The sequence below is a fragment of the Muntiacus reevesi genome, chromosome 16 (genome assembly GCF_963930625.1).
Source record: "Muntiacus reevesi chromosome 16, mMunRee1.1, whole genome shotgun sequence".
Lineage (NCBI taxonomy): Eukaryota > Metazoa > Chordata > Mammalia > Artiodactyla > Cervidae > Muntiacus > Muntiacus reevesi.
This window is the reverse complement of record NC_089264.1, coordinates 6,757,061-6,773,048: the sequence shown is the minus strand read 5'-3', so window position 1 is coordinate 6,773,048 and position 15,988 is coordinate 6,757,061. Positions and strand designations below refer to the sequence as shown.

Genomic DNA, 15,988 nt, shown 5'->3' with positions numbered 1-15,988 from the left:
TCACATGTAAGTTAAGAGGTTTTAGACCCATATTTTAATCATATTACCATAGGCCATGCTTTTGCTTAGGACTGATTTTTTAATATTATGAGAGTCTTCTCCAGCACAATCTGAAAGCATCAGTTCTTTAGCATTCAGACTTCTTTATGGTCCAACTCTCACATCCGTACATGACTACTGGAAAAAGCATAGCTTTGACTATATGAACCTTTGTCGGCAAAGTGATATCTCTGCCTTTAATACGTTGTCTAGGTTTGCCAAAGGTTTTCTTCCAAGGAGCAAGTGTCTTTTAATTTCGTGTGATTCTGGAGACCAAGAATATAAAATCTGTCACTTCTCCCACTTTTTCTCTTTCTATTTGCCATGAAGTGATGGGACCAGATGCCATGATCTTAGTTTCCTGAATGTTGAGTTTTAAGTCAGGTTTTTATTCCCCCTTCAAGAGGCTCTTTAGTTCCTCTTCACTTTCTGCCACTTTCTCACTTAACTACCTAGAGGCCTGTTTATAGAAAGCACAGAATGCATCATCCTGTTTTTCCCATCCTGTATTCCCCTAAGGGTGTACTGTCCTGTAGGTGGGCTGACTGTAGTGGATTCTGACTTAACCCTTGTATAAACTAGATGATGAGTCACACTCTGTTCTTTCTTTGTTCACATGTCTGAAGATGCTAATGCCATAGAAAATGCCCATTTTTTCTTATGAATTCCTATCACTCAGTAAACTACAAATTTCAAAACATGCCAAGAGGTACGTAACATTATCTCCACATGGAGCCAGAGGGCAGGCTAAGGCCAGGAGAGTCCAATTCCCCAGCTAGTTCACTAGGAAGACAGCAACAGAGATGCTTCGGGACTAGCCAATGTCTCCCTAGTCTACATAACACTAGAAGTATTTAGTGCAAAGTACTTTTACTCAGTCGTTTTAGAAAATAACAAAATCTGTGACTTCTCAAATTTAATGGAGCAGCATTTTTCACAAAGGGGCATTTCATTATTCACAGTCTTTAAAAATGTAACAGTTGATATTTCTAGAAAGAGTCTGGCAATCCCCTCTATAAAAATCAAGTAACTTTATGAGGAAATGCCACCAGTGTGTCTTGCTATGATTTTTTTTTCCTCTCTAAAGTTGTAGTGAAGTGTTGCTATTTTGTCCCTTCTTTCTCCTTGACTTCTCTGTCATTCTTCTTCATAAACTGTCCTCCATTCCCACTTACTGCCAAGAGGAAAAAGCTTCACCACCTCTTCAGGATTTTAAGATTTATACTTTTGAAAAGGCTTTCTAGGGCAGGACTGCCTCACCATGATGAGCTGTATAAGTGTGAGGTTTGCCCTAAATTACCAAATAAATTGTAATGGGATGTGAGTGACATGCTTAGTTGCTTTGGTCATGTTTGACTCTTTGTGACCCCATGGACTATATCCCTCCAGGCTCCTCTGTCCATGGGGATTCTCCAGGCAAGAATAATGGAGGGGGTTGCCATGCCCTCCTCTAGGGGATCTTCCGAACCCAGGGACTGAATCTGAATCTCTTACGTCTCCTGCACTGGTCAGCGAGTTCTCTACCATCAGCGTCACTTTGGAAGCCCTTATAATGGGGTATATATAGGCAAAGGCACAATCTTACCTAAGGTCAAATTGATCTTGAAGAACCCTGTCTACATTACTATAAATATTCAGAGGATCCTGCTTTAGCCTTTTGCCAGCATCATCTTTTCTAGAAAAAAATTATCCATTGAGAAAACTGAGCTACAGATGTATTCTGTAGATGTAGTATATGTGTTGGAAAGTAAAGTGCCATCCTTAAACTAGAGAAGATACACTGTTTGTACTGCCCTTACTCTCACTTGGATGGAACAACCATTTTTTAAGCAGCATAGAAATCCATGACGTGAGTCCACAGCAGTTTTGTAGGACCTGAGGGCTGATCCCTGACCTAGTCAGAAATAGTCTCATTTCAAGAGGTTGGTAGTTTTCCTTGCTGTTCTACATGTCATTCATACCACAGCCTTCTGCCAGACCAGTACATAAGACAGAAAAGAATAATATTTTTAAAATAAGTAAATAAATTTAAAATAAATAAATAAATGGGGGAGGAGTTTACCAATTTTCCCACAACGTGGTTTAATTTGGAACTTTATGCCAGTAAAATTTTGCTCTTAAATTCAAATGATATCTCCTCTGGTTTCTGTCTACAGAAACTACAGGTCTGATTATTAGCAATACAAAATGCCTGTAATTTATTGAAGTGGATACTTACTAGAGGGCTAAGAGGAAAAAGAACACTGATTTAGGGATAAAGCAGCCAAAGTTCAATGCTCAGCTAAGCGAAGCCCTATGTCCAGCATGAATTTGATAAAGAAAATAAGAAGGCAGAGGTTTTACGTCCTGCAGCACTCTGCAGTGATAATGAAATAGGAAGGAAGGGGGCAGGGCACAAACTTGGAAAGAATGACGTAGCCTGAGGACACAACATAAACTGAGCAGAATTTTGTTGTTTAGTCTCTCAGGCCTGTTGTTCACAATCACCTGTTCATTGAGCCAAAGGGGAAACAACGCTCAGTTGTCGATGTGTCTCGTGGTAAAAGCAAAGTCCGATGCTGACTAGAACTAAATGGGTCCAAGTGTCTGTGGCTCGGCTCATGAACTCCTTATTGCCAATTTCAGACTTAAAATGAAGAAACTAGGGAAAAACACTAGACCATTCAGGTATGACCTAAATCAAATCCCTAATGATTATACAGTGGAAGTGAGAAATAGATTCAAGGGATTAGATTTGATAGACAGAGGGCCTGATGAACTATGGACAGAGGTTCCTAACATTGTACAGAAGGCAGTGATCAACATCATCTCCAAGAAAAAAAAAATGCAAAAAGTCAAAATGGTTGTCTGAAGAGGCCTTACAAATGGTTAAGAAAAGAAGAAAAGGTAGGCCAAAGGAGAAAAAGAAAGATATATCCATCTGAATGCAGAATTTCAAAGAAGAGCAAGGAGAGAGAAGAAAGCCTTCCTCAGTGTTCAGTGCAAAGAAATAGAGGAAAACAATAGAATAGGAAAGACTACAGATCTCTTCAAGAAAATCAGAGATACCAAGGGAACATTTTGTGCAAAGATGGGTACAAAAAAGGACAGAAATGCTATGGACCTAACAGAAAAAGAAGATATTAAGAGGTGGCAAGAATATATAGAAGAACTATACAAAAAGATCTTCATAACCCAGAAAACCACAATGGTATAATCACTCACCTAGAACCAGACATGCTAGAGTCCTAAGTCAAATGGGCCTTAGGAAGAATCACTATGAACAAAGTGGAGGTGATGGAATTCCAGTTGAGCTATTTCAAATCCTAAGAGATGATGCTGTGAAAGTGTTGCACTTAATATGCCAGCACATTTGGAAAACTCGGCAGTGGCCACAGGACTGGAAAAGGTCAGTTTTCATTCCAATCCCAAAGAAAGGCAATGGCAAAGAATGATCAAACTACCACACAATTGCACTCATCTCACATGTTAGTAAAGTAATGCTCAAAATTCTTCAACAGTCCGTAAACTGAGAAATCCAGATGCTCAAGCAGGATTTAGAAAAGACAGAGTAACCAGAGATCAAATTGCCAACATCTGTTGGATCATAGAACAAGCAAGAGAGCTCCAGAAAAATATCTACTTCTGCTTCACTGACTACGCTAATGCCTTTGACTATGAAGATCACAACAAACTGTGGGAAATGCTTAGAGATGGGAATACCAAACCACCTTACGTGCCTCCTGAGAAATCTGTATGCAGGTCAAGAAGCAACAGTTAGAACCAGATATGGAACAATGGGCTGGTTTCAAATGGGGAAAGGAGTATGTCAAGGCTGTATACTGTCACTGGCTTATTTCAATTCTATTCACAGTAAAACATGTGAGATGTCAGGCTGAATGAAGCACAAGCTGGAATTAAGATTGCCAGGAAAAATATCAATAACCTCAGATATGCAGATGACACCACCCTCATGGCAGAAAGTGAAGAGGAACTAAAGAGCCTCTTGATGAATGTGAAAGAGGAGAGTGAAAAAGTTGTCTTAAAACTCAACATTCAGAAAACTAAGATCATGGCATCTGGTCCCATCACTTCATGGCAAATAGATGGAGAAACAATGGAAACAATGAGAAACTTTGTTTTGGGGGGCTCCAAAATCACTGCAGATGGTGACTGCAGCCAAGAAATTAAAAGACTCTTGTTCCTTGGAAGAAAAGCTATGACCAAGCTAGATAGCATATTAAAAAGCAGACATTACTTTGCCAATAAAAGTCCGTCTAGTCAAAGCTATGGTTTTTCCAGTGGTCATGTCTGGATGTGAGACTTGGACTATAAAGAAAGCTGAGTGACAAAGAATTGATGCTTTTGAACTGTGGTGTTGGAGAAGACTTTTGAGAGTCCCTTGGACTGCAAGGAGATTCAACCAGTCCATCCTAAAGGAGATCAGTCCTGGGTGTTCATTGGAAGGACTGATGCTGAAGCTGAAACTCCAATACTTTGACCACCTGATGTGAAGAATTGATTCATTGGAGAAGGCCCTGATGCTGGGAAAGATTGAAGGCAGGAGGAGAAGGGGACGACAGAGGGTGAGATGGTTGGATGGCATCACCGACTTGAAGGACATGAGTTTGAGCAGGAAAGCCTGGCATGCTGCAGTCCATGGGGTTGCAAAAAGTCAGACGGGACTGAGCTACTGAACTGAACTGAACTGAGACCTTAAGTCTCAATATATGCTCATTGTAACACATCAGGAAGCTAAATGACACACCTAGAGGCACCATTTTCCAAGGCCGACCATCAAAGATCAAGAAGTGGGTGGTGGTCCAATTCCTGGAAATATCCACGATTTTCCCAAAATAGTTGGAATGACCCTGCCACTCATTTGTTGTTCAGTGGCTCAGTTGTGTCCATCTCTTTTCAACGCGATGGACTGCAACATGCTAGGCTTTCCTGTCCTTCACCATCTCCCAGAGTTAGCTCAAACTGATGTCCATTGAGTCAGTGATGCCATCCAACCATCTCATCTTCTGTCATCCCCTTCTCCTCCCGCCTTCAATCCTTCCCAGCCACGAGGGTCTTTTCCAATGAGTCTGCTTTTCACATTAGATGGTCAAAGTATTGGGGCTTCAGCTTCAGCATCAGTCCCTCCAATGAATATTTAGGATTGATTTCCTTTAGTATTGACAGGTTTGATCTCCTTGGAGTCCAAGGCACTCTCAAGAGTCTTCTCCAATACCACAGTTCAAAAGCATCAATTCTTCAGCGCTCAGCCTTCTTTATGGTCCAACTCTCACATCCATACATGACTACTCGAAAAACCATAGCTTCAATTAGATGGACCTTTGTCAGCAAAGTAATGTCTCTGATTTTTAATATGCTGTCTAGGTTTTTTCACAGATTTTCTTCCAAGAAGCAAGCATCTTTTAATTTCATGACTGCAGCCACCATCTGCAGTGATTTTGGAGCCCAAGAAAATAAAATCTCACACAGTTTTCATTGTTCCTCCATCTATTTGCCATGAAGTGATGGGACCAGATGCCATGATCTTCATTTTTTGAATGCTGAGCTTTAAGCCAGCTTCTTCACTGTCCTGTTTCATTTTCATCAAGAGGCTCTTTAGTTCTCCTTCACTTTCAGTCATAAGGGTGGTGTCATCTGCATATCTGAGGTTACTGGTGTTTCTCTGGCAATCTTGATTCCAGCATGTGCTTCATCCAGCTGGGAATTCTGCAAGATGTACTCCGCATATAAGTTAAATAAGCAGAGCGACAATACACAGCCTTGACATACTCCCTTCCCAATTTTGAACCAGTCCACTGTTTCATGTCTGGTGGTAGTCTGTTATCCCCAATTCTTTAAGAATTTTCCACAGTTTGTTGTGATCCACGCAGTCAAAAGCTTTAACGTAGTCAAGTAGATGTTTTTCTGGAATTCTCTTGGTTTTTCTATGATCCAATAGATGTTGGCAATTAGATCTCTGGTTCCTCTGCCTTTTCTAAATCCAGCTTGGACATCTGGATTTCTCAGTTCACATACTGTTGAAGCCTGGCTTGGAGAGTTTTGAGCATTACTTTGATAACATGTGAAAAGAGTACAATTGTGCAGTAGTTTGAACATTCTTTGGCATTGCTCTTCTTTGGGATTGGAATGAAAACTGACATTTTCCAGTCCTGTGGCCACTGCTGAGTTTTCCAAATTTTCTGGCATGTTGAGTACAGCACTTTAATAGCATCATCTTTTAGGATCTGAAATAGCTCAGCTGGAATTCCATCACCTCCATTAGCTTTGTTTGTAGTGATGCTTCCTAAGGCCCACTTGACTCCACATTCCAGGATGTCTGGCTCTAGGTGAGGGTTCACAGCATCCTGCTTACCTGGGTCATTAGGATTTTTGGATTTTTTTTTTTTTTTGGTATAGTTCTTCTATTGTATTCTTGCCACCTCTTCTTAATATCTTCTGTTTTGTTAGGCTCATACCGTTTCTGTCCTTTATTGTGCCCATCTTTGCATGAAATGTTCCCTTGGTATCTCTAATTTTCCCACTCATTAGCCTATGAAATTACCCAGTTCATAAAAGCTAACCACACCATATTTTGAGGCTGCTCTGTCTTCTGAAATGACCCATACTTTGTCTGAAGAGTGTATTATCTTAAATAAATCCATTTCTCACCTATCACTTTGTCTCTCACTGAATTATTTCTGCAATGAGACATCAAGAACCTAAGGGTTTTTTTTTAAGAACCTAAGTTTTATTAAGTCCTGAAACCAGATGTATCATCTTAGTTCAAAGTGTGGGTTTTGGCCAGATTTGAGTCCCAGCCACATGGATTCAAGTAGCAATCTGAGTTACATGATTTCCATAGTGTGTGAAAATCTTACAGTGTTTCCAACTGAAATTCAACTTCCACAACACGTTAAATAAGCGAAGTAAATGGATTTCCCACTTTGCATAAAAAGGAAGACACTGAGAAAGAAATAAGAATTGTCCAAGGCCTAAAGTGCTAACATAGGGGAAAAATCAGAGGTATGAACAAAATCTGTGTATATTTTACCTAAGGAAGTTTCAAAATAATTTGTAATAGATTTTTATTTCAGCATTACCCCACTATAAAATTATTCTCAAAATAAAGCACATTAAATGAAGGCCATTCCAAGATGGAAAAAGCAAAAAACAAAAAAAAAAGGAGGGGTTGCATTTTAGTCATAAGTATAGAGCAAATGATTTTACTACTATGAAGACATTGATATTTATAGGTAAATATTTCCATAAGACATGCATTGCATTCACTGGAGGAAATCTCCCTTCAGGCGTTAAATTACTGAACTTTGAATTTCCCCTAAGTTATTATTATTTGAAATTATCAAAGGCAAAATTTGATATTAATCTAAGAAAACTGTGACTTTGGTGAAGGCAACAGAATTATCAGGTCAACAAGCAATGCTCATCCTGATTTTTAATTTCTGTGACAAAAGGAAACATGAAATTTTATGAGTCTGAACAGGTTTAAAAACACTGAATGATACTTCTGTTCTGTCCTAGATTTTTTTTTTTTTTCCTGGTACAATAAATGTACTCAAAATTGGGTTTAAGGCGAGAGTAAATTCAAATCCTTTCCCTAAGCAGAAACTAATATAAATAGGCTCATCATGGTCTATAGCTAGAGACTCTACAAATTTTAAGAGGCTATCCTAAGGAAGGAAAGTGAAATATCACAACTGGTGGGCATTTAGTAATTCCCCTAGAATGTATCACTTTTGACCAGGACACAAAAAGCCCTTTTGTTGGTAGCTTCAGGAACTACTGTCATGGGGAGATGCAGGCATTCATGCATCAGTCAGCAACCTTTATCATTTATCTACTCAGTGCTACACACAATGGTTCATGCCAGGGATGTATCAGTGAATAAAATGTGGCCTTGCATTGTGAGTTGATAGTGCTAAGGGTACAATGTAGGGAGACAAGAACACTGATGGGATTGTACCCGGAGATTGTGAGAAGAGTCTCCCAGCCTTAAGGGTGGGAGACTACTGTGTGTGGGGTGAAAGGGAAGCCTTTTTGCAAGAATTCATGGCAGAGCTGAGTCTTAAAGATTGAGTGACTGTACTCACGTCTACCGTTAATCACTGGTTGAGGTGAGTACAGCCAAAGAGGGAACCCATTCCAGACAGAGGACACAGCTAATAAGCTCTAGGAAGATCTGTGTTGTTGTTGGATAACAAACTGAGAGTCAGGAAGCAGTAGGTTTCGTCCTACGGGAAGCACACATTTCTCCTTTTTGTAAAAGGTCAGAGAGTAAACACTTTAGGCTTAGAGAAGCACAGGGCTCTGACTCAACTCTACAAACATGGCCACAACTAATATGAAAATGAGTGAGCATGGCTTAGTATGACATTACTTAAGGAGACTGTAATTGGGCTTTCCCAGTGGCTCAGTGGTAAAGAATCAGCCTGCCAGTGCTGGAGACATGGGTTCGAGAGCTGGGTGGGGAAGATCCCTTGGAGTAGGAAATGGAAACCCACTCCAGTGTTCTTGCCTCCTTACATTGTACCCTTAGAACTACCAACTCATGATGTGAGGCCACATTTTATTCACTGATACATCCCTGGCATGAAGCATTGTGTGTAGCACTGAGTAGATAAACGGTATTCTTGCCTGGAAAATTCCATGGACATAAGAGTCTGGCAGGCTATAGTTCATAAGGCTGCAAAAGAGTCAGACACGACTTACCGACTGAACAACAAAACAACAATTGGAATTTCACATAATTTTCACAAGTCATCAAATATTATTAAAAATTTTATGTAACTGCCTGTGTATACAATAGGCATCGGGCTAAACTTGGGTCATTGGCCACAGTTTTCTTATTCCTGGTGTCAGGCAACAATAGGAAACCACTAAGGGATTTTAAACAGGAACTGGCCTGACTTAGGAGGAGCTGGTGGGCACAGTCCATAGGGTCACAAAAGAGTCGGGCATGACTTAGCCTCTAAATAACATTTCCTCTTGGTAGACATTCATTTGGCAGCAGTGGGGAAGATACATTTGAGAGAGAAGAGCCCAAGGAAAGAAGGACATGGAGAGCTGTTAAGTCTTTCCTGTGAAAAGGAGGCACAGTTTACCTCCTTGAACACTTTGTAATAAATCAGTCAACACTAGAACATCCCCTACATGTCCCTTCACTCCCCCCCCGCCCCACCCCCCCATTACTGCCCACTCCTTTCTCTGCCATGGTGCTTCCTCCTCCTATCCCGCCCTCCTCCTCACCTCACCATCTGATCCCAAACATACACCATGGCTGCCAGCTGGTTTTCTCTGTAAACTCTTTCAACAGAACAGAAAACAGGAAATTGTGCTGCAAGAGTGACCCCCAGGAGCCCCACTTCTCTAGTTTCTGGGAAGATGGTAATGGCTGAGTGAGCACCAGGGTGACCCAACCTTCCTCCAAGTCATCAATGTTACATCATGTTACAGATGTGGTTACAATCTTTGGAACATTTATTTTCCAGTTGTTAGGAATAAGTCATTTTTAAAATTTAATTTGCATTTGGCAGATGAAGTAATGTCATCTTTTCCTGCAATGTAATCTAAGATTTTTTTCCTTTGCTAAAGAGTCTTGATTTCAAAACATTTAAAATGAAATATGCCACAAAAATGTTTTGACATCAAAATGATTTTAATAGATTAAAAACTAAAATAGGGACAGCTTTGGTAAGTTTTCAAAACCCACGGACTATTAAAATGAGAGGGAACCTAGACAATATAGTGAAACAGACAAGAGATTTAAAAAGCCAAAAGGAGAATCAGGTTCTCTTTCCTTTCAATGTCATATTCTTTCTTCAAATAATTGACTGCAGAGCTTTTCTAAGGCAAGATCTACTAGTTTTAAGATGGCAGGATTATCTCACCTTTGGTAAAATGCCGCTTTCAAACATGAATGTGTGTGTGTATGTGTGTGTGTGTGTGTGCGTGCACGCGTGCTCAGTCGTGTCTGACTGGTTTGCGACCCAGTGGACTGTAGCTTGCCAGGCTACTCTGTCCATGGAGTTTTTCAGGTAAGAACAATGGAGCAGGTTGTCATTTCCTTCTCCAGGGGATCGTCCCAACCCAGGAATCGAACCCGTGTCTCCTGCATTGGCAGGCGGATTCTTTACCACTGAGCCACCAGAGAAGCCCTTCAAACATGAATGTTACTCCATTTTAAACTCTTAAGGTGTTTGATGTGTATAAGCCTGAACCAACGTTATGCCCATTCCAGACACGGCCAGGGTTAACATCACTCTTCCCTTCCTGTTCTACAGACAGAGGTGATGTCATCGGCGATCTAGGGGATAGATTTTATGTTGCACTCTATCATTATCTCCATTCTAAAATCCTCCCAAAGTGGAGAAACATAAAATGAACGGGAAGGTAGTGATGGAAGACGTATAATAATGTGTGTTTCTAAAAGAGTAAATCAGAAAGGGCCATACTACAATAATAACTCATTCTAACTAAAGTGGCCCTGGAGTCTGAAAATTGCCAGTCTACTATGCTCGCATAAATAGTTCAAGCTCAAGAATGATGTGAAAATCTTTCAACAAGATACATGAAAAATTATGACAGTCACAAGAGTTCAATTACTATGGATTTTCAAAAACAGAAAAAAAAATTGAAAAGTGTCACAAAACCTGAGCAATTCTGCCACATGTGCTTCTGATCTGCTATGATTTCAGCACACTTGTTACTCCAAATGAAAGCTTCTTAAGTATGTCAAGGTGCAGATGTGCACTGAAGACTTAGCTGTTGCCCATCTACTTTCACAGAATTGTTGTTGCTCAGTCGTGTCCAACTATTTGCAACACCATGGACTGCAGCATGCATGGCTTCCTTGTTTTTAACCATCTCCCAGAGCTTGTTCAGACTCATGTCCATTGAGCTGGTGATGCCATCCAACCATCTCATCCTCTGTCGTTCCCTTCTCCACCTGTCTTCAATCTTTCCCAGCATCAGAGTCTTTTCTAATGAGTCAGCTTTTCACAATGGGTGGCCAAAGTATTGGCCCTTCATCTACAGCATCAGTCCTTCCAATAAATATTCAGGATTGATTTCCTTTAGGATTGACTGGCTTGATCTCCTTGCGGTCCAAGGGATTCCCAGGAGTCTTCTCCAACATCACAGTTCAAAAGCATCAATTCTTCAGCACTCAGCCTTCTTTATGGTCCAACTCTCACATCCATACATGACTACTGGAAAAACCATAGCTTTGACTATACAGACTAGATGGACCATTTATTCACAGAATTAATCTAATTCAATAATCAAGAAAAAAATAAGAGATTTGACATATTCTCTTTCACTGCATTTAGTCAATCACTCATGAGGAATACAGTATTTTTAGGTGATAATTATTCTGTTAAGTAGAAAGACTGATGATGATGATCACCCTTTATACATACTGGCAAAGTACCAAATCCTATACACTTTTAACTCTATTATCTGTTAAGGCTCCTCACTTTTAATACTTGATACTGTTAATATCCTTGTTTACAGATGAACAAACTGAGGTACAGAATGCATCAGTAACTGACAGGATCATACTAACAGAAGATGGTAGATCAAGGACTTGAATTTGGGCCTTCCTGTTCCACAGTCCATTCCGTTTGCACTTATCTATACATACGTGATAGAAAGATGTAGATGGTGTGGCCTCTACACATTTGGGAAACTAGACAGCAAATTTACAACAAAAGACAAATTCTAAGGCATATATGGGTTCAGGATGCAGAAAAGGATCATAGCAATTATCTAGTCAAAACTCTCATTCTGCAGGAAGAAAACTGAGACCCAGCAAGGACAGAATGCCCAATGGAGTGCAAAAGCACTTTGCTTACCCCTAGTGCTCCTACACAAGGCTGGGTCCTCATCATCTGTTACCCGAACTATTAAAATAGCATCATACATCATACTATGTCTCTCTGTCTCCGGTTCCATTATTTTCTATTATAATTATATTTCTAAGACTCATATCATCTTTTAATGTTGAACTACTTAAACTCTTCAAGCTGGTTATCTCGTTTTCCTGAAGGCCCAGCTCTACCTGACCAAGCACCAATCTAGCTTCCTTCCTGCTCCAGCTCCTACCACTGCTCCAGCTGGTTAATAATCCATTTCTACAACCCTGTGGTTCAGGCGCTTTTCTTTTGTCTTCAGTTTACTCTTCCCTCTGACTAAAATGCGTTCTCTTTTCCTAGCCTGTGAACCTGTTCATCCTTCAAGAAGCAGCTCAAATATCACTCAGTAAAGTATTTCATTCTCCAAACTTCCTCCTCTGCATTTCTGTGATATTTCATTTATATTCAGTATTGGAGACAATGACTTGCTCATCTTTCATTCTAACATCTAACAAATCATATGGATGACTCAAAGTAGGTCTTCAATATATGCTTGTTGAATGAATAAACTAAGAGTACTATGGCTTCTTGATTTCCAATTTTTGCCCCAATAGCTTCCATTCAAGTTTTTGGTCCTTCAACAGATATTTATTATATTTCTTTGGGCTAGGTACTCTGCTAGGCTCAGGGGTTATAGTGATTTAAAAAAAAAAACAAAAAAGGTAGATAAGATTCCTGCCATCATGGAACTACTTCTACCAAGAAATGCAGCTAACAAAAAGTAACTGCAAACAATAAATGTCAGGGAAGTAACCGATAGCAGAGAAGTGAGAGAGTAACTGTGGAAGGCCATCGTAGAAAGAGGGGTTAGAAGAACCTTTTCCAAGCACTTACTATTCCAATGAAGATCTCAAAGGATAAGATGTCTAGCCTGGTAAAGAGCTGTGCTCAGTCCCCGAGTTGGGGCCAGCTCTTTGTGACACCATGAACTGTAGCCCATCAGGCTCCTCTGTCCATGGGATTTTCCAGGCAAAAACACTGGAGTGGATTGCCATTTCCTTCTCTAGGCAGAGAGTTAGTCAGAGCATTCAGGCAGTAGAGAAGAAAGCAATCAATCACCATGGTCAAGGAAAGAGAGAGGTTTATGTGGCCCTTGCCACACTGGTGAAATGTTTGTAGAGGCAGGGCAATCACAGCTCATGAATGCTTCACATGCTTTGTAGGCTATAATAAGCAATTAGAAATTTCCCCTAAAAACCACTGGGGGCTATGGAAGAGTTCCGAGTCAGTGGAACTGATCTGACTTGTGCATTTTACAATGAAGGAACTGAACTGAAGCAGGACCAGGGTAAAAGTAGGAGGCCTAACTAGGAAGCTCTTGCTGAAATCCAGGCAAGTAATAGTTAAAGTGGAGTCACTGGAGATGGAAGAAACACAGACAGATTTTAGTTATATTTAGGAGACAGACTCACCAGGTCTTGGAAATGTTTTATTAGACGTGGGCAGAAAAAGAAAGGGAGGCATTACAGTTTATTTTTAGATTTTATGGTTTGAATCATTGTTTGGATGGCATAATTTTTACTGAGATGAGGAAGACTGAAGTGAGAAATAAATTTAGGAGAGGAAAAAAGAGTTTCATGTTCGGATATATTGAACTGATGTTAAGAATGGAGATTTTAAACTTTGGAAAAAACGGCTCTTAAACTAAATGAACCACCAGGTAACAATAAGAATAGCTAATAGCCATTGGGATTGCTTACCATGTGTCACACTTTGTTTACATATTAAGCTATATAATTCCCCAAACAATCACTCTATAAAGAAGTTACTATTGTGACCTCCATGTTATAGATGAGGAAAGTAAGGCACAGAATGGTCAAATACCTCCCCAAGGTCTCAACTGTGTAAATGGCAGATTCAGGATGCAAATCCAGGCAGTCTGATTCCAGAGACTGGCCTTTTAATCTCTGTATAAAGAAAAAGTAATGACCTGCCAGGAAAGTAATGAAATCCTACTTACTTCTAAACAAAATCAACAGGACACAAACACGGCTCTCCAAACATTACATGATAGGATTTATTAAACACTGACTTTTAACAAATGACAGTTCTGCTGCTGAAGTAAAGTAACTTTTCTTATTATGAATGCCATTATAGAAATCACATTATGCACTGGGCACCAAGTGGAGACTGCTGCTCAGCAAGGGCTTCTCCCAGGGCAATTAACTGGATCCCCATTTAGCTCTCTTCTCCAGGAGCAATCACCTGCAGACAGCCACTTCCATCCACAGTCACCCACTTTGGAGACTGTTACTGACCATCTATAACGAGCCAGGCACTGGAGCAAACATGGGGACTACAACTCCCTGCTTTCATGGAGCTCCCAACTAGAGTGGGAGACAAAAAAATAAAACCACCTATTAAAATGGGGCTTCCCTGGTGGCTCAGTTGGTAAAGAATCTGCCTGCAATGCAGGAGACCTGGGTTTGATCCCCAGGTGGGGAATGTCCCCCAGAGAAGAAAATGCCAACCTGCTCCAGTATTCTCACCCAGAAAATCCCATGGACAGAGGAGCCTGGTGGGCTACAGTCCATGGGGTCGCAAAGAATCAGACATGACTTAACGACTAAACCACCACCATTGCCACCTATTAAAATAAACTGTGATATGTACTGGATATAGCAGACACAGTGGGGAAATGAGGAAATTTCCTCTATGTGAGAATTAGGCAGGATTCAACTAGGACGCAGCTCAGTATTTCTCAGCCAGAGAAGAGAGGTCTGATAGAGCACCTTGGAACTACCATGGGGCCACCCGTGCCATTTGACACAGGCAGCAGGTACCCAAAGCTTCCAACAGAGCAGATATGGAAATACCTTTGCCCGTTCTTTACGTGAGTGCTCCAACCCCACCCCGGCTTTCCTCTTTCTGAAGGCTCTCCCTGAGTAACCCAATTATAGCTGCCTCACTGTGGTGACAGACGATCCATATCCAAGCGTGACTCAATGATCCCATCCGCTTCAGCCCTGAATCACACTAGACTTTACTATTTGGGTGATTCTCAAACATCATGGATTTAAAAAGACTTCACTTCCTTTTGTCCCATAGTCTGCTCATTCTCCTACATGTCTCCCTAGGTGCCTGGTTCCACCACCATCCATCCAACTACCTCCCCCAGAACTAGAATCATTGCTCTAGTTTTCTCTCTTACCCCAACGCTTACTCAACACGTTAATCACTAAACACTGTGAGTCCCCTCCTTAGTGTCTATAGTTATCTGTCTGCCCTGCCACAACGATTGTCACAGCATTTGATCAGCCCCTCATCTTCCTTCCCTGATGGCTCAGACAGTAAGGAATCTGCCCGCAATGTGGGAGACCTGGGTTTGATCCCCGGGTTGGGAAGATCCCCTGGAGGAGGGCATGGCAACCCACTCCAGTATTCTTGCCTGGAGAATCACACAGTCCGTGGGGTCACAAAGAGCTGGACATGACTGAGTGACTAAGCACCCTTCGCTGAAACGGGGTCTGAAGCGTCTCACTGCCACAGCCTCAATCTGTTTATCATACAAGTGCCAGAATAATGTTGCAAAAAATGCACATCATGTACTTCTCCTGCTTTAAAGCCATCAACAGCTCGCCACGGTGCACAGGCTAAAGTCCTAACTCCTGTGAAGCCCACAGGTATTTCACCTTTTCCTTGCTTTCAGCCTTACCTTTGGCTAATAAACCTTCGTCTTCTAGTGCTTCATACTCCACCCATACCAAACTGCTTACAATTCCATGAACTCCTTATGTGGTTTCAGACAGCAACCTCCAGCTCATACTTCTCTCCCTGCTTTAAATGCCTTTCAACACTATCCCCACACCTTCACCCATCTTTCACGTTTCAACTCACAGATCAACTTGTCTCTGAAGCTTTTTGTGATTACTCTGCCTCTGCCTCAAATAGAACAGACCTTTCCTCCCTATGTCCCCACCACTTCCAGGGCCAAAAATTTTCCAGAGCACTTTGTTATAGTGATCCTATCAACCTAGCATGATGCTTGCCTATCAGATTGTTTCATTGACAACACAATTTATGGACCAGTACTTATGGCT

General features: G+C 41.0%; 1 non-coding gene across 1 annotated transcript; it reads left to right on the top strand.

Annotated features, from left to right (window-relative positions):
• The first annotated feature begins 14,321 nt into the window (after positions 1-14,321).
• TRNAC-GCA (transfer RNA cysteine (anticodon GCA)) lies at positions 14,322-14,393 on the top strand. The gene has a single exon. It is a non-coding gene; the product is annotated as a tRNA-Cys (tRNA).
• The last annotated feature ends 1,595 nt before the right edge of the window (positions 14,394-15,988 follow it).